Source organism: Ambystoma mexicanum, chromosome 4p (assembly GCF_040938575.1).
Source record: "Ambystoma mexicanum isolate Mex_15411 chromosome 4p, UKY_AmexF1_1, whole genome shotgun sequence".
Lineage (NCBI taxonomy): Eukaryota > Metazoa > Chordata > Amphibia > Caudata > Ambystomatidae > Ambystoma > Ambystoma mexicanum.
Window position 1 is genome coordinate 974,845,882 of NC_090927.1, and position 18,385 is coordinate 974,864,266.

General features: G+C 51.5%; 1 protein-coding gene across 1 annotated transcript in view; it reads right to left on the bottom strand.

Annotated features, from left to right (window-relative positions):
- Nucleotides 1-1,710: 1,710 nt before the first annotated feature.
- Nucleotides 1,711-18,385, bottom strand: part of FOXO3 (forkhead box O3) — a 503,976-nt gene continuing 487,301 nt past the window's right edge. Inside the window, exon 3 of the mRNA XM_069606548.1 lies at nucleotides 1,711-2,879. The gene's annotated coding sequence lies outside the window, so the exon portion shown is untranslated. The remainder of the gene's footprint in view (nucleotides 2,880-18,385) is intronic.

Sequence of the window (18,385 nt, forward strand, 5' to 3'; positions counted from 1 at the left end):
TTTAGAACTTGGGACATGGGATGAGACTGGCATTTCCTGCTAGGCTGGTTGCCGAGTTTTAAAGCATTGATCAATGAGCATGGCAAAGAATGCCTTGGCTAGAGTGCTCTACCACAACCTACTTTGAGATGGACATGTGCATGGAGGAGCACTGTCAATATGGGCCGGAGAAAGAGAAGTGGAATTTTCTCAGGGGCCCAGAAGAGGTCTGTTTCGGGAAAGGATTAAGATACCAACGTTATGAAGTTAGGCTCAAACATTTGAACAGAGCTTTGATAGAGAGTGATTGGTTGAACAGGGTTTCTTTTAACAGATTTGTAGACTGACAACATCACTGCAACAGGCCACTGCGGAGATTAATCCAGATTGCACTAAATCATACAAAAAAAGTGGTCGGTCAGGTGGCCAATTATCTACCTCCACTACTTCAACTAACAGGACGTGGTTATTGTAAGAATAATGGTCCTTGGGCAGTATATGTTTGGTACAAGAGGTTCAGGGATTATTTGGTGTGATAGCTGGACGTTTCCACATTCCTTTTACACTAGAGGCCTGGATCCATTTTGGTCTTGAAACCACACCTACAAATCACAGTTTTCATATAATGTCCAAGCTGGTATGGAGAACAATTTATCCAGGTAGGTTTTGTGCAGTGGGACTACTAGCAACATGAAATGGCAACTACTTTAGTAATGTGTGTTACACATGTGCCTTCATAGCAACTCACTTCTGTACACCTCAGGGCCGGACATGATTTGGACAATACTTATGAGCAAGTACCACAGGTTGGCATGATGTAAACATTAAATTACATGTTTAGCCTGATTTCTAAATTCTAAAAAATATAGGATTACATTTTAGTAAAGGTATAAGTAGAGGAGGGCATTTCAGCTAACAAGTCACACACACCACAGCGCCCTCAGGTTCAGAGCCATTGAGTGGTGCAATGTGGATCTGCAAATTGAAGGTAATGTTTCAATTGTTGTTAATTCATGGGTCTCACACTGCTGAATCGTTGCCAGATCCAATCTCACCTACTGTTACGAGACTGGACACCTCCGGTTTTAGACAAACCACTTGAAATAAGCCGCATGCTATAATTTCACCATTGAGGGAGTCCACCAGTAGAAGGACAAGCCGAAGGGGGTGAACCTACATAAAACACAGCGAGCATCATGTATACATTTGTGTGACCTGGAACCTTTTTGAATTAAGGGCCATGGGCACAGGGATCTTGGAGCATGTAGTGCTTGTTCACAGTGGCTGCATAGGAGACACGATGCTCATGTGCTGACCTGTTTGGTTGAAATGCTAGTTTGTTTTCGTACACCCATGCACTATAGTAATTATTTCCCTACATAATAAAATATATTTATATATCGATATGCATAATGCATTTATGCAAAGAAAACAAGTCTTCATATATCACTCTGGAGAAGATTTCATATGCTGTCCTATTCGGAGACACTAACTTCATAGCATGTTCTACTGTACCAATGGTATTTTACTCTTCCCACCCGGCCCTCCCTCCAACATCACAAAAAATAAAAAGAAATGAACAAAATCCTCAAACCCTTCAGATAATAAAGAGGATGCATACAGCACCAAATGTCCATTAAGTGGTATAATTAACTCCTCACTGGCCTTCACGTTTGTCACATCCCTTATATTTTACCACAGTTTATTTTACATGGCGAGGACCTCCAGCACTACAAAGAAAAAATAAAGACATTTATTGGTTTAGCATTGGTGGATAGCTGGTAGGAGGGGAGCAATGATGGTGCGTGGAGGGAGAGTGCTAACTAGGGCACACATTTCTAATCCATGAGAAACAAACGCAGCATAGATAAAATTGCTGGCCCCATGCGGCCGGCCAGCATCTGGATGCATGGACTGTAAACTCATCCCTTCTTTTATCCATGACCTAACAAGGCATAAAAGAATTTGTTCCAAGGTTCTAAAAGAAAGCACAACACATTTGGCAAGGTTCAGCGGCCAGCTTATTTTAGATACCTTCAGAATCTAAACCCGTTAAAATAAAAACCTGTATTACCTACACGCCCCTCAAAAGAAAACGCATGGACAGATTGCTTCACCCGAGTTTTCTACTAATGTCGACCACATTACTACTCAGTAACTCACTTGCTCAGGGCAGCCAACGCGATGCTGCGGGTAGACTATATTTGGGAGACAGCAAATATGGTACCAAGTCTGTAAACAAAAAAAGGGCCTCCCACGGTAGCGCATACAAACACTGCAAGTTTCCTACTACGTGGTCACCCCTGGGCAGCTACAGTATGATGTACCATCAGGGTTACTACAAAGACCATGAGGCTGCGAGAGGGCGGTGCACGCTACTTGTAGACAAACCGGTCTTGCAGTGTTTTTCAACGTCAGTTGGATATTACGGCCAGGTGTCCCTGGAAGGTTCTGCCTACATTGACCGAAAGAAGGAGAGCATTAAACAAAATATGAACAACACAAATGACTGAAGAAATCGTCTTAAATGAAGGAACACCACCCAAGAAACAAAACTATTCGTACACCACATACACAGTTACAAAACACCATTGTAACAGGCTACACAGTGCTCTTAATGGGATGACGAAGGTCATGTACTCCACAGCAGGCGTGTATCTCTTCAAGAAGAAATTTGCATACTTTAAAACGTGTTCAGTTCTGAAGTCAATCTTCATCCAGGGCAGAAGTGAGGTGATGCTGGAGGGAGGGTGGCGAGTCCTTTAACAGTCTCTGCTTTACAAGGAAAAGCGATGCAGGGTTCGCAAGTGTCATAGGCTGTAAACTGTATCACGGTCCACTTGCATGATCGCAAATTTGGCAAAAGGGTTCACTTTCGGTGCTCTCGTCAGTTGATGGACCTATGGAAAAGAAAAAGAGAGGCAGAAAGCCTCGAGTCACCTCACTCCATAAATTCAATACATAAAGATATAAAGCAGATTGGGTGGAATGAAGCTCAGGAGGATTTAAATATCAGTGCCTGTGTTCATAAACCATAGGGTATTTAAATTTTCAACAGTAAATAATCAATGCTATTCATCTAAATCCTCAATCAGAGATATCGATTAGTCAGAACAGGTACACCATCACTCACATGCTAAACAGCAGGGTGTGTCGAATGTACTACTCCAAAACTAGGCGTAGTCACACTCCCTTGTGCTTCGCTGTAACATACTAGAGTAGTGGTAGCCAAACATTTTAATGCTAAGGCCTTATATGTTCAATTAAAAGCAGTCACTGTTCTTCCACTTTAAAGAGCAATGTGCACCCGTGGGCAGCCTCTGTGGCCTGCGCTGGGCCAACCCACAGCTTCTAGACCATTGCCCTAGAGATATTTTACAACTGAATACTTGCCCACTGGGCAAATGTCACACTTCCATAAATTTTCAGGCTTCAGAGCCATGCAGAGATCACTACCATGCTTTGCCACTTTCGATTGACTATGAAGTTGCTTGGTTTTCAAGCTGCACAATGATTTAAACAAGTTTTGGCAAAGTTAACAGTTTGGGCTTTTAGTAGCCATTTGTCAGGCACTGCCATAATGTTACTATCGGCCATATGGAGGCAAGAGTTGTCAAATGGTGCGAGTACCTGAGCTTATGATAGCAGTGCCGGACAAGGGCCTATCTAATAGCTATACACAAGCCACAGATGTTAGATGTTAGGTGTAGGGGTCCATTTCAATTGAAAGAGTTAGAAGGCCCAAATACAGAGAATCATCGTCATCCATTCCACCTCTCGGGCTTGTGGTGTACACGGCTCTTGTTCACGCATGGGACAACCAGCTTGCTATGTTGGGTACATGCTGCTGGGGGCCCAGGGAGTGTCTGTACTCACAGTGTGGATACAATGTTCAATCTCAGTACCAAATCAGTTTTTCTTCGGCGTTTAAAACAATTGTACCAACAGCAGGGCTGTAATGCATGCTAATAAGCACAACAGAAAACAAACTGTCAGCTAGATTTATTTTTATTACCATGGCCTGTGCACACCACCTTTGTATGCTGCTTCAGAGCAAAGCATTTGCGAGAGCACATTGTGGCCTCCCAGTCTGCCCATGCTGTGAAGTTGTAAAGTGCAAAGGGGTGGAGGCTACATTCTCTCCTATGCACCAGAGGCTGAGATTTCTTGTACAGTCATTAATGTAGGCAGAGAACTGGTCAGCCACATTTGCACAGATCTTGTTCACCTGCAGGACATCTAGCTCCCTCCGTAAGGTTCTTGATGCGTGGGGTACAGGGATGGAGTGTGCTCACATTGTGGATAATCTGTTGAAGCCCAGGGTCAAATCAGTTTTTCTTCTGGTTTGGTAATGTGTACTAACACTAGTGGTGAAGTATGGTACGAAGCACTAAAAAAAAAGATATCAATTAATAAATGTGCTGCAGAATTTCAAGAATGAAATAGCAATATAGACAGGAAGTACACCTAAAAAAATGCCTGTTTATTTCCACATGCTTACAAAAAATGTCTGGGTGCGGAGACCACTAGGGGGCGTGGGATAAGATGGCCGCCTAGCCTCTTAACTCCCGTCCCCTTTGGCGAAATAGCGATGATATAGAGCATCTTAGCCCAAGAACCCAGAATCTAAACGCATCAAAATAGAGGTGAAACACCCCAGCACCTGAATGAGCAAAAAAGGAACCCGAAGGGGGAAGCCGTGAGGAGGAACACTGCGGGGTGGAAATGTGAGGAAAAGGCCTGCAACCACCAGAGCTTGAGCACAGGGACCGGATGCAACACCCCGCAAGGAGTGAGTAAAGGACACGTGGAGTAAAGGACACGTGTAGTGAAGGGGTTTTGAGAGCCCCTCAGGTGGTCGACCCAGACGGAAGACGATCCCACACGCCTGTGGGCTGCCCCACAACCAAGGAAGACGTATATACAAAGACACGGCCAGGGAGGATCTGAAGGCAAAGGGCGTGCACCACTCTCTCTGGGTCGGAGGATGGAGGGCAGGAGAAACACTCCCCCCACCGGCCTCGAATCAGCCGCCACGCAGCCCACTCGCCCCAGCCGGGCATGAGGGTGCCCCGACAGCAACAAACCACCCAGCACCGGAGACTATAGGAAACAGGACATCAGGCGGGCACGAGAACAGCTCCCTGGTGGGAGTGAAGGGAGGAAGAAGTCTGGGATAGGAGAGGAACGAAGCCCTCAACACGAAAGGTATGCTCAGATCCCCCAGAGAGCCCCACGCACTACAAGCGGCGGGAGAAGTCACCGGAACAGGTCCAGAGGTGAGGAGTACCCGGGTGGCAGAAAGAGGAACCCACGGGCCATCCATTGCACAAACTGTCCCCAAGTACATGAGGGAGAAGGCACTAGACATTTGCAGGAGTGGGCGTCCACTATAAGCTGCTCCCACAAGTACCACACGACGTAACCAGGAGTCCCCAACTCAGAGAATACGAGTACATGGAAGGAAGCGACGGAAGGGGGTGGGGGGGGGACACCACGACACCCAGATAGACAAGTCGGGGAGCCTACTGCCCTATTGCTGTGAGAACAGAAAGATTTTGACAAACCAGTATCTTGCCACACGCAGAGTGGGCGCCACACGGGGCAGCACGGAACAGAGCGGCAGCCCTCCTGGCTGCACCCCGCACAGATAGGCTAGATCGGTGATCATTGAGAGACTGAGGGAGAGAGGGGAGCGGCCAGCACCTGGTCATAGCAGGGTTGGGACAGGCAGAGACTTGCCAGAGGAGAAGAGAAAAAAGTGCCCCAGTGGCTCGCAATACTGCTCCACAAGCACATGAAGGGGGACACAAACAGCGCCTACGTGCTGCCTGAAGGGAAACCAGCAGAAGAACACTGCAGCACCTCTAACGTGCCTTAGCCCACCGCGTATCTCAAGGGAAGAACCATGAATAAAAGGAAGTAACGCCCAGAGCACGGAACCCATAGTCCGCATCAGTAGAATCAGCACCCGGAGGGCGGAACGCACACACGTAAGGAAATAGTGGACAACCAGAAGGGCTAAAGGATTGGAGTGCTGGAACAGACCACTTGCAGTCGGCACCAGCTACGAAACACCACCTAGGAGGAAGGATGGGGCCTAAAAAGGGTCCAAGTCGAAAACCTCTGGAGACACACAGTGAAGTGAGCGGTGATCAAGACCGGTGGCACTGAAACAAGAGAGCGAAGAGCCTGGACGTCTGAGAAAGTAAAGGGGAACGACGGGAGAGACCCTTGGTGGTAAATATGGCAACAGGGATTGACATGTCCATGTTGTCCATAAAGGAAGATACGGGGCACATCCTGGCAGAGATCAAGGCCCTCAGAGGAGACATACAGGCCTCGCTAGTAGACTTCACAGGCATAATGACATCTGTGGAGTCCAAAGTGTAAGGTCTCGAACACAACCAGCTGAAATGGAACTGGTAGAAATGAAGTTGGATGTGAGGATGACAGAATTAGAGTTGAGAGGAAGAGGTGCAGCTCAAAATGGACGATCTCGAAAAACAGAGAGACAGAACATCATAAGAATACTAGGACTGAAGGAATCAGGGAGGAAAACCCCAAGACAGATGGAGGAAAAAGTAATTGGCTTGATAAACCAGCTCTTCGAGGCAGACGGGGGCAGGACAGTGCAACTTGAGAGGGCGCACAGAGGAGGCAGGCCCTACGGGCATGGTCCCCGCTCCATAGTGGTTGGATTCCTGAGCTACAAGGACAGAATGGAAGTTCTGAACAGGGAGAAACGACAACGTGAAGTGGCATTTGAGGGCTCCAAAGTAACAATATATCAGGATCTGTCAAATTTTACCCTAGCAAGGCATAGAAGCTGCAGACCCCTCACAACGTGGTTGCGGGATAAGGAGATTCAGTACAGACGGGGGTACCTGTTTTCGCTCCAGTTTGAGGTGGAACGGGTGGAATACCGGCTAACATCAGCAGAGGAGGCTGAGCAGGCCCTTCGACACCTCACAGCGGACTCAGATGCCCACCCAAGAAGCCAAGAAGGCCCGTCTGTCAGTGGGGAGAGGCCAAGATCCGCTCCAGGCCCCCAGAGAAGAAGGGGGCAAACACGGAGGAAATGTATGAGGCTCAATGGACCTTCCCCCCCGAAAAACTAACCCCCATGCAAGAATAACGACTGAAAATCAACCTGAGGGACCAAATCGTGAGTAATCTACAACATGGAAACCGTAAAGGGGTGGATGCCAAGAATGATACTGAAAATCTGCTGATGGGTGAGCGACTCTACACGCTCCAAAGTGGCCCCCTGAGAGAGAGGGGGTGTCTCAGACTAACGCTCAACACACCAAGTTGAGTTTATCGATAGTTCAAAACTTATTTTGTGAATTTGTTTAAGGGGTGGCACCAGGGCACCATACATGGACGATACCGAACAAGGGCTCCAAAACATGGGTGAAATAGGAAAGATGGCATTTGAAGTTGGATATGGGGGCAGAGGTGGGGTGCGTGGATACGAGTCATGGGGAAAGGTAACGCTAGGACGGGTCTAACTGTGGGTACACTCAACGTATAAGGCCTTAATTCACCCACAAAGAGGTACCTAGCTGTGCGAGAATTCCAAAAAGGCTGCGCTAGATATATTATTCCTAGAGGAAACACGCCTCATACATGGGGAAATGGTGGGCGCTGAGGGGGGGTAGGTAGGACAGGTATACTGGGGGTCCGGGAGTACTAAAAAAGGGGGAGTCGGGATAATAATCCACAGACAGTGCAGCCTGCAGGACTATGTGGCCACAAATCTGTTGGAAGGGAGACTGCTAATCCTACAGGGTAACCTAGAGGGAGCAAGAATACTACTGGCAGCGATATATGCCCCCAACCAGGGCCAAGAGAACTTCAAGAGAGGCACTTGACAAAATGCAGGGGCTAGAAGCAGACCTATACATACAAGGGGGTGGGGGGGGGGGACTTAACTCATCTTCAAGCAAAACCTGGGAGAGGAAAAGGAGAGAGGAGACAGAAGGTGGACAAGTTGGGGCACCTGGGATTGGCAATCGAGAGAAGGGGTTTGGTGGATGTATTGAGGAATCAGCACCCACGAGATGAAGGCTTCACGTTCTATTCAGCGCCTCACAAAACGTATTCGAAGACAGACTATCTGTTTGTGAACATGGAACAGGGAGCAAGGGTAATGGGGGGTGGTATCAGATCAGTGGGTTGGATGGATCACGATATGGTAACTATGAATTTGGAAGTGACTGGCCTGTACAGACCCAAGGTCCCATGGCGCTGCAATGAGTCACTCTGGGGTGACCAGGTTTTTGCTGAATAGTTAGCCAAAGGAACATCAGACTATTTTGAATTGAATGACATGGGAGAGGTGAGCACTGAAGTGGTCTGCAATGCGGGGAAGGCAACGTGCAGAGGTCTTCTGATTAGGGAGGGGGCGAGGAGAAAAAGAGGCCTGATTGAAGATAAACTTAGAAAAGAGATACAAGATGGGGAGGAGAAAATGCATGCCAGGAAAGAGAATACAGACAAAATTAGGGAACGACTGCTGTCGAAATGGGCAGAGCCTAGAGCACTTGGTATTGGGGGAAACCCTGTGGAAAATTAGATACTTAAAGCAGCTATATTACGAGAAGGGGGACAAGGCAGATGCACTCGTAGCAGCTAGGCTCCAGATGCAGAGGGCAGAGAGATGGGTAGCCAAACAGGAAGACGCCGCGGAGGGGGACAAGGTCCGACCGGAAGACATTGCTGAGAGGTTCGCCCAATATTATGAGAAGCTATAAGAGTCTGAGGCTACTGACAGGGAAGAGGCAGTAGGGGCCTACCTACGCGGAGTAAATAGGACTAGTCTAGCACAACAGGAGATAGACCACCTAGAGAGCCCAATCACAGAAGTGGAAATTCAAGACGCAATTTCACATCTCCCAAATGGGAAGGCCCCAGGTGAGGATGGGTACACCATAGGATTCTACAAAAAGCATGTAGGAATCTTGGCTCAACATATGGCAAAACTTTACAACCATATTCTAGACACAGGAAAAGCACCGGCAACATTCAGCAAAGCACTAATATCTGTGATTCCAAAAGAGGGGAGGGACCCAACCCAAAGCCCGTCATACCGGCCAATCTCACTTCTAAATGTTGACGAAAAGATATTCACAAGCATGTTGGCGACAAGACTAGAAATTTAACTGCCCCGTATAGTGCACCACGACCAGATGGGGTTCATAGCAGGGAGACAAGGCCCAGGCGCAATTAAAAAGACGCTAGACTTCAGAGAACACTAAGGATAATCGTGGGGACCAGGCGCTGCTGAGCTTGGATCCCGAAAAGGCTTTCGACTGGGTAGAATGGGGCTTCCTCTTCGCAGTACTACATAAGTTATGGGTGGGAGAAGGAACAAGTTACTTACCTGTAACTGTTGTTCTCCAGCATGGGTCTGGCATGGATTCACATGCTCATGAATATTCCCCGTCGTCAGGCTGGGAATCCTCGGTAAAGAAAAAATCAGTATCAGTTTCGTTTCTGATCTGTCTTTCGTAGTAGTAGCCAATCACTGATCTCTGCGTCATACTGACCACAGCCAATGACTGCCCTCTACCTAAGCCCCACCTCTGGCAGCTATCTTCAGATTTGGTAGCACGGGAAGTGGCAGTATGACCAAGTGAAGAGCCGCAGAGGGGTAGGCGGGAGGGTTCGCATGTGAATCCATGCCAGACCCATGCTGGAGAACAACAGTTACAGGTAAGTAACTTGTTCCTTCTCCAGCATGGGGTCTGGCATGGATTCACATGCTCATGAATAAAGAATACATAGCAGTACACACATGCACAACCACGGGAGGTGGCAAAGGCTCAACATTAAGCATTACATCAAACTCAACATTAAGCAATTCTTACCTCCTCACCAGGCTCACCTTAGGCGAACAGATTGCGCAGCACTGCTTGGCCGACCCTGGACTCCTCCCTGGAATCCCGTTGACGCAGTAGAATTTTGTGAAGGTGTGCGTCAACCTGCACGTAGCAGCCCTGCAGATGTCCAGCAAGGGCACACCAGATAGGAACGCCGTGGTAGCTGCGATCGCTCTGGTGGAATGGGCTCTCGGACGGGGAGGCAGTGGTCGGTTTGCCAACCGATGACAGTACATGATACAGCCGGAGAGCCATCTGGAAATGGAGGCCTTTGAGAGAGCCTTCCCCTGATTGACAGGTCCAAAGTTCACAAAAAGTTGTGACGTCTTCTGAAAACACTTCGTGCGGTCCACGTAAAACTTCAGCGCTCTAGCCACATCCAGCGAGTGCAAAGTCCTTTCGGCCGGCGACAAAGGCGACGGGAAGAAAACAGGCAACACCAAGGGTTCGTTGAGGTGGAAGTCCGATGGCACCTTGGGCATGAAGGAGGGGTGCGTCCTGAGCACTACCCTCGTGTCATGAAAAGTCAAGTACGGGGGCTTGCAGGAAAGGGCCTGGATCTCTCCCACTCTTCGTGCGGAGGTGATGGCCACAAGAAACGCTGTTTTCCACGACAAGAACTTCAACGGAGCCGAGTGCAGAGGCTCGAACGGAGGTCCCATGAGCTTGGTCAGCACCACGTTGAGCTCCCACGCCGGGGCCGGAGCCTTCACCGGCTGGAACGATCTGAACAGTCCCTTCATGAATTCTTTCACCAGACGATGAGACCACAAAGACGTCCGCCCCGTGGTTCTGATGTATCGGGAGATCGCAGCAAGATGAATCTTGATGGACGCGTGCGCCAGTCCAGCCTTGGCCAGCGTCAGAAGGTACGGCAGTACCTGGGGAGCCGTAATCCGTAGAGGGTTAATCTTCTGTGCGTGGCACCAAACAGAGAACCTCTTCCATTTGTGTCCATAGCATTTAAGAGTTGAGGACGCCCTGGCCTTTGCAAGAACCTCTCTGCAGTCGGCCGGTATGTCGTATCCTCCAAACTCTAACGCTGCAGGAGCCAGGCCTGCAAGTTCAGCGACTTCGGGTCGTGATGGAGGATGGTGCCTCCTTCCCTGGAGAGGAGATCCACGTCCGCTGGCAGCTTGATTGACGGGGACGCTGACAAGTCCAGAAGGTCCGGGAACCATATCTGCCTCGGCCACGCAGGTGCGACGAGGATCATCCTGCACCGTGACCTCTTGAGCTGGTTGATGAGCCGGATCAGCAATGGCAATGGAGGGAACGCGTATAGAAACAGGCCCTCCCAGGGGAACGAGAAAGCATCGCCCATGCTCCTCGGCTGAGGAAACCTGCTGGCGAACCTCCGGCACTTGGAGTTCGTCGCAGTCGCGAACAGATCGATCTGGGGTGTGCCCCACCGTCGGAAGAGGCGGTCCACTAGATCCTGTCGTAGTTCCCACTTGTGGCACGAGCGCAGCTCTCTGCTGAGCGAGTCGGCGATGGTGTTTTTTATCCCTGCCAGATGAAACGGCACCAGAAACATCCCTTGGGCGACCGCCCAATGCCACAGATCCTGCGCCTCCTTGGACAGGGCTGGGGATCTGGTACCGCCCTGCTTCCTGATGTAGAACATGGTGGTGGTGTTGTCGGTGAAGATCCTCACCACCTTGCCCTTGAGGGACGGAAGAAAGGACCTGAGGGCCCAAAACACTGCACGGAGCTCCAGGACGTTGATATGGAGGGACTTCTCCGTCGGAAGCCAAAGGCCTCTCGTGTGCAGATTTTCGATGTGCGCTCCCCACCCTTCCAGGGAGGCATCCGTGGTCACTGTCTCCTGGTGGCCGGGGGTCTGGAAGTCCATGCCCGCCGTCAGATGCGTGCGGGTGCCCCACCACCGGATCGCTCGTCGGAAACTCTCGTCGAGTGTGATCCTCTCCTCGAAGCTGCCCGCCGTCTGGATCCACCGCACGTCCAGGAACTCCTGCAACGGGCGCATCCGGAGCCTGCACAGGCGGATGAGATAAATGCAAGACTACATCATTCCGAGGAGGGACTTGATGGACCTCATCCTGGCCGCGTCCGCAACCAGCATCCGCTGCACCTTGCCCAAGATGGCCCTCGTCCTTTCCTCTGACGGAGAGGCCAGAAGCGACACTGTTTCGAGCTTCGCTCCCAGAAACAGTGCGTCTTGCGCGGGCACCAGGTGGGACTTGGCGTAGTTTATGGAGAATCCCAGGTCCGTGAGTAGTTGGACGGTCCTTGCCGTGTGCTCCACGGCGAGCTCCTTTGTCTTTGCTCGGATGAGCCAGTCGTCCAGGTAGGGGTAGACGTGGATCCCCTCTCGGCGCAGCTGCGCCGCCACCGGTGCGAGGCACTTGGTGAACACCCTGGGTGCCGACCTCAATCCGAAGGGAAGGGCTCTGAACTGGTAGTGACGCCCTTGGACCACGAACCTGAGAAACTTTCGGTGTCCCTTTAGGATGGGAATATGGAAGTAGGCATCCTCCAAATCCAACGACGACAGGAAATCGCCCTCCTCCAGTTGACCCAGGACGTGTTGGAGGGTGACCATCCGGAACTTCTGTGCCTTGATGAATTTGTTCAGACGTCGTAGGTCCAGGATGGGACGCCATCCTCCCGTCTTCTTCACGAGGAAGTATCTTGAGTAAACTCCGGAGCCCCGAAGCCTCTTTGGGACGAGCTCGATGGCGCCCTTCTTGAGCATCGCCTTTACCTCCAAGAGAAGTTGAGGGACGTGATGTTCTTTCCTGGCCACAGGGGGGACGCGCAGGCACCTCTTTAGAAACTCAAGCGCGTGACCCTGAGCTAGGGCGTCCAGCACCCAACGGTCAGTGGAGATGGACTCCCACACGCTGACGAAGCTCGTCAGCCGGCCTCCTACCGGGGTGCTTCGGTGGGGGCCCGACACCACGGCCGGTTCAGTCCTGCTTCGACGAGGCTTTGCCGCCTTGTCCTCCTTGGCGACGACGGCAGGGTCCGCCTGACTTGCCTCATCCCCTGTAAGCTTCCTGTGACGAACGGGCCGCTTGACGGTAGGTGGAAAATCCGCCACTGGAACCTTTGGAGGCACCCTGTTTGCCTCTGCCGCTCCGAAAGGGCGGCCGCCGTTGCTGGAGAACCCCAAGAGCCCGGGCCGTCTCCGTGTCCGCCTTGATGGTTTGAAGGGAATCGTCCACTGTTTTCCCAAACAGGTTGTTTCCGTCGAACGGCATGTCCAAGACTCTGGTCTGCACGTCCTGACGGAAGTCAGTAGCCTTGAGCCATCCACGCCGCCTAAGGCACATGCCGTTGCCCAACTGGCGAAATCCAGTGTCTGCGATGTCCGTCGCAATCGTAATGCGTGGCCACCTCTCCTTCCTGCAAGATCTCTAGGGCTTCCGCCCTCTTGTCATCTGGTAGGAAGTCCAGCCGGGGGGCCAGTTTGTACCACAACTCCCTGTCGTAGCGGGCTACGATAGCCAAGGCGTTGGCCGCCTTAATCGTCGTCGCTGCCGACGAGATGACTCTGTGTCCCATCGTGTCTAATTTCTTTCCCTCGCCGTCCGGCGGGGAGGTTGACGTAGAGGCCGCGCCCCCCCCCCCCCTCTGCTTTCTTCCTGGCCGACGCGGAGATGACCGAGTCCGGGGTCGGCTGTGCCCGAAGGCACAAGGGGGCCGCGTCCGGGACCCGGTACTTCTTCTCGTAACGATCCCTTCTAGCCGGTGTCGTGGATGGGTTCTTGAGGAGGGCGAGGCCCTCATCCCAAATATCGTCTAGTAGAGGTACAGCGAGGACCGTCTTCCTCTTGGTCTCGCGCCGTTGATAAAGGAAACCTTCCTTCTTCCCTTCCGGGCTGGAAAAGCTCGGATGCCCTTGCGATCATGGAGTGAAACGATCCAATCTCGTCGGGCGGGGAAGCCCGGGTGGGAGGTGACGACGGGAGATCCTCGTCGTTAACCTCGTCGTCTGTACCCGTCGCGGCCGTGTCAGACCCCGTATCATCCCCATGTGTCGTGGACGGGGAGGAGGGCTGAACAGGGCGCGATGGCTGAAAAGGAGGTGGAGGATGAATCCTTCTTCTCTTAGGGGGAGGGCTCCCAGAAGGGCCTGGCTCCGGGTCCCCCGTCGGGAGCGGTTCCTCCGTTGGTGGTAACGGCAGTCTCGTCCTTATCTCCGAGCATAAGGACTGTATAGCCAACAAAATGGCCGCCGAGTTGTTTTGCGGCACTGGTTGAGAGAGATCCGACGGGCGATCAGGAGCCCCGTCGGCATCCTCGACGCCCTCGTCGTCCTCCACGTCGGGGTCCCTCCCGACAGGATGGCCTTCTTCTTCCACGCCAGAGCCGTGGCCTAAGACTTCGATCATCTCCTCCTCAGAGGTTGAGGCTGAGTCCACGTCGACCTCCTGCCCCCCCTTTTTCTTCTCCGTCGGAGGTTTCACAGGGGTCCTGTCGATGGGCATGAAAGAGGACTCCCTCCGCGGTGGCAGGGAGATTCTGGGCCCCGGGGTCGCCACCACTGGTGTAGCCTCCACAGGCTGAGCCAGGGCCGCTGCGACTGTCTCGATAGAGGCCTTGGCCGGATCAAGGCTTTCACCACCTTAGGTGCGCTCACCGCCTTCTCCTTGGGGGGAGGGTCACCACCTCGCTCCCCCTCCGATGGGGCCTTAGGGCACGACCGGGGTCTCTCCAGGAGTTTCGCCGGGTGCTCGGCCTTCCTCTTACCCGAGCCAGAGCGTTGGCTCGTGGTTGATGGCGCCGGGGAGGATGCGCCCTGCCTGGCGCCCGTAGAGCCCGACTGTTCGGCGCTCCCTGTGCCAGCGGACTCGCGGTGCTTGGCCTTCTGTTGGACCTCCGTCGCCGGGGCGCCCTCAAAGGTCTTAGAAGACCGCTCGGACTTCTTCTTCTTCTCGCCGGACGGACTCTTTCCTTCCAGCCAGTTGGCGAGACGTTGATGGTGGTCCTTCATGGTCCGCTCCGACATATTGCGGCAAAACGCACAGTCCTTCTCCACGTGCGTCTTGTCCTCATGTAGGCAGTAAAGGCAAAGGGAGTGTTCGTCCTCCTTAAAGACATTCTGAAGCTGGCATCCAGGGCAGACCCTGAACAGCTTTCCGGGCGTCGAGCTTCCCTTCTCCTGGGCCATGTCAGAGATGGGCCTGAGAAACTTCTGGAGTCCTCCAAAAGCGTGGCTAGACGAAATCTTCACCCTTGAGGGGCGTAGACGAATCCGACACGGGTCCCCGTTGATCGGATGAAGAAACGGTGGAGCTTGAGGCTCTTTTGACCGAAAAGAGAATTTTTTCTGAGAAAAAACGTGAAAAAAAGCACTAATGCTCGAGAGCAAAAGCACGAGGATCCCACCACTTGAACGTGCGGTAAAAATCTGAAGATGGCTGCCAGAGGCGGGGCTTAGATAGAGGGCAGTCATTGGCTGTGGTCAGTATGACGCAGAGATCAGTGATTGGTTACTACTACGAAAGACAGATCAGAAACGAAACTGATACTGATTTTTTCTTTACCGAGGATTCCCAGCCTGACGACGGGGAATATTCATGAGCATGTGAATCCATGCCAGACCCCATGCTGGAGAATGAATGTACCGTGCAATAGGAGCTATCTACGCGGGCCCAACAGCGGGGGTGGTGGTCAATGGAGCCAAGTCCAGGGAGTTTAGGCTCAGCAGGTGTACTAGGCAGGGATGCCCTCTTATTAGCCCTACTATTCGCGCTGACAATGGAGCCGCTAGAGGAGAAGATGAGAAATGACGATCAGATAAAGGGGATACAAGTGGGGGAGCAGACCCACAAGCTGAGCATGTATCCCGACGACATACTATAATATCTCTCAGACCCAATGGAATCGATATAGCGGGTGTGTAGAGCTTTAGAGGAATACAGGGAGATGTCAGGCTTCAAGGTCAATGTCAACAAGTCGACTCTCCTCCCACTCTATGAGGGTACAGTGCCATCAGCCGATAGGTGGCCCGACCTGGGGATCCCAGTATAGAAGAGCGATATAAGATACCTAGGGGTGAGATTACCGAGAGACTTAAATTATATGAAAGCAACTTCCCCCCCACTGCTACATGGGGTGTTCAAAGACCTGGAAGGCTGGTGAAAATTAACAGTCTCCTGGCTTGGCAGAGTGAACACAATTAAAATTGTCTTCCCAAAGTGTCATATCTCTACCAGGCACTCCCGATAGAACTCCCGGAATCGCACTTTGCGGACATCAAAGAAAATACTGAGATTCCTATAGCAGGGAAAGAAGCATAGGGTGGCATATAAGCTACTAGTGCAACCCAAGGAAAAAGGAGGTGTGGGGATGCCCGAGATGCGGACCTAGTACAGAGTGGCCCAATTTAGAGCCCCATTACCTCACCTATGAGTAGAAAGGGACAGGCAATGGGTGGGGAAAGAAAACTTCCTATTCAGACCCATAACACTAGGGGAATTACTCTGAGCACCAGCAGCTCCAAACAGTGTACACACTCATAGGATCCTGGGCCCCCTATGCCTATTGCCTGTAAGCCATATATGCTGCCCGCCCCCCCGGACCCACTGTACGGGAACGTATACCGGATCATGAGAGGTTTCAGAAATGGTTTGAGGCAGGACTGGAAAGAGTGGGACAGGTTCTGAAGAAGGACAGATTCATAAAATTAGCTGACTTGGAGGAATCCCTGGGGATTGGGAACTTGTCAGTCTTCAAGTATTTGCAATTTAAGGGGGTGCTAATGTCGGGAGACTGGAAGGAGGAACTACAAAGAGACCTGACACATGCAGAAAGGTTAAGACACGGAGAAGGGGACCAGGGGCGTTATTTCTAGAATGTACCCGGCACTATTGGAAGCAAGGAGGGTTGATATTAGCATGAGGAGGATGAAATGGTACTGGGATTTGGGGCTGGAAATGGTACCGGAGCAATGGGAGAAATTATGCATTAGTGCCCACCGCACATCAGTGGCATGCCAGTAAAAACAGCACGGTTTGAAACTGCTGTACAGATGGCAGTGGGAGCCTGCGAGGTTAGCCAAAATGTTTCCAGGGGCGGACCCTCATTCCTGGAGGAAATGTGGACAAGCGGCCGACTACTGGCACATGTGGTGGGGCTGTGGGAAGGTGCAACAGTACTGGAAGGAGGTCCTGGGGTGGATTAAGAAAGGGATTAGAGGAAATTGACAGGGAGGCTGAGCCCATGTTGGTACTGTTTGGCTTGGAAACAGTTGAAGAATGGGTGAAACTCCTGCATATGCTGCACTACCTACTACCTGGCGGCCAGGGCATGTCTGGCAGGAGGTTGGAAGAGAGGTGCTCCCGTCGGAGAACGAATGTGCTTGCAAAGAAAGCGTGGACCTATACAGAATGGAAGAACTAACCAGGAGTCTGCATGACAAAACCTCGACGTGGGCGGTGGCATGGGCTGCATGCCTGGCTAAATATGACCCAGAGAGACTGCAAAGGAATGACTATGCTGGAGAGGAAGGGATCAGGGTGGGAGCTACGCAATCCTAACCCATTCCCGGCTGATGGAGAGAGAAGTAATATAGAGGGGGGAGCATGCCTGCGGGAGGGATTGGAGGGACGGAGTGAATAAGTGTGCCCAGAGATGGGCCCGAGATTAAGACCAGAAACTCATGAGGTGTATCCAATGTAACAGGAACACTTGCCCCAAGATACTACTGGTGTGGTAGTCCTGGAGCCACAAAAGGCTGGTGTGGGAGGGCGGATAGGGGGCTGGGGGGGGGGGGGGGGGGGGGGAGTTTATTTTCATCTTTGGGGCGGGGCGGTGAAAACGTAAAAATAAAATCTACATGGTGATTTGGTGTATTGAAATGCTCGACGCTGTCCTGATGTGATGTAACTGAGCTACTTCGCTAACGCCAAATTTGAAGAAAAAAAAATGTCTGGGTGTGATGGGGTGTGGTCGCAAATTCACCCCATGCCCCTCACAGAATAAATACCATGAACAGTCTGGCCCACTGGAGGCAGCTGCTAAGATACATTTGTACTTCCAGCAGAACTATCTGTGCACCCTGGGGTTAAATGAAGCTTTAAGGTGGATGGAGCACTGTCACATCTACACCAGTTGCATATAGAGGGGAAGACTAGCAACCTTTGTGGATTGGAAAAAACACATTCCAGGTTAGGGAGTCGGAAAGGTTTCACTATGCACAGCTGAGTCACTGTGCTTCTCATTTGCAGACTAAAGTTAGGGGCACGTGGGAGCGATCTACTTTGGAGCCAACGTAATGTGCTGGAATATAAAAGGCTAAGGTGTCCACACTATATAGGTTGTTGGACAGGAACGATCCTCGGGAGCATCTACCTTGTATTGATAAGTGGGAACAGGACATAGGTGTGGTGATAGTCTATGATGCCTGTAAAAGGATTGGGGCTCATACGCATAGTTCCTCTAAATGTACGACCGATAAAGAATGTGTAGTGAAGATCTGTTAATGTTAATGGATATTTGTACCGCACTCTATCACCACTGGAGTGGTCCCCTGGCACTCTGGCGGC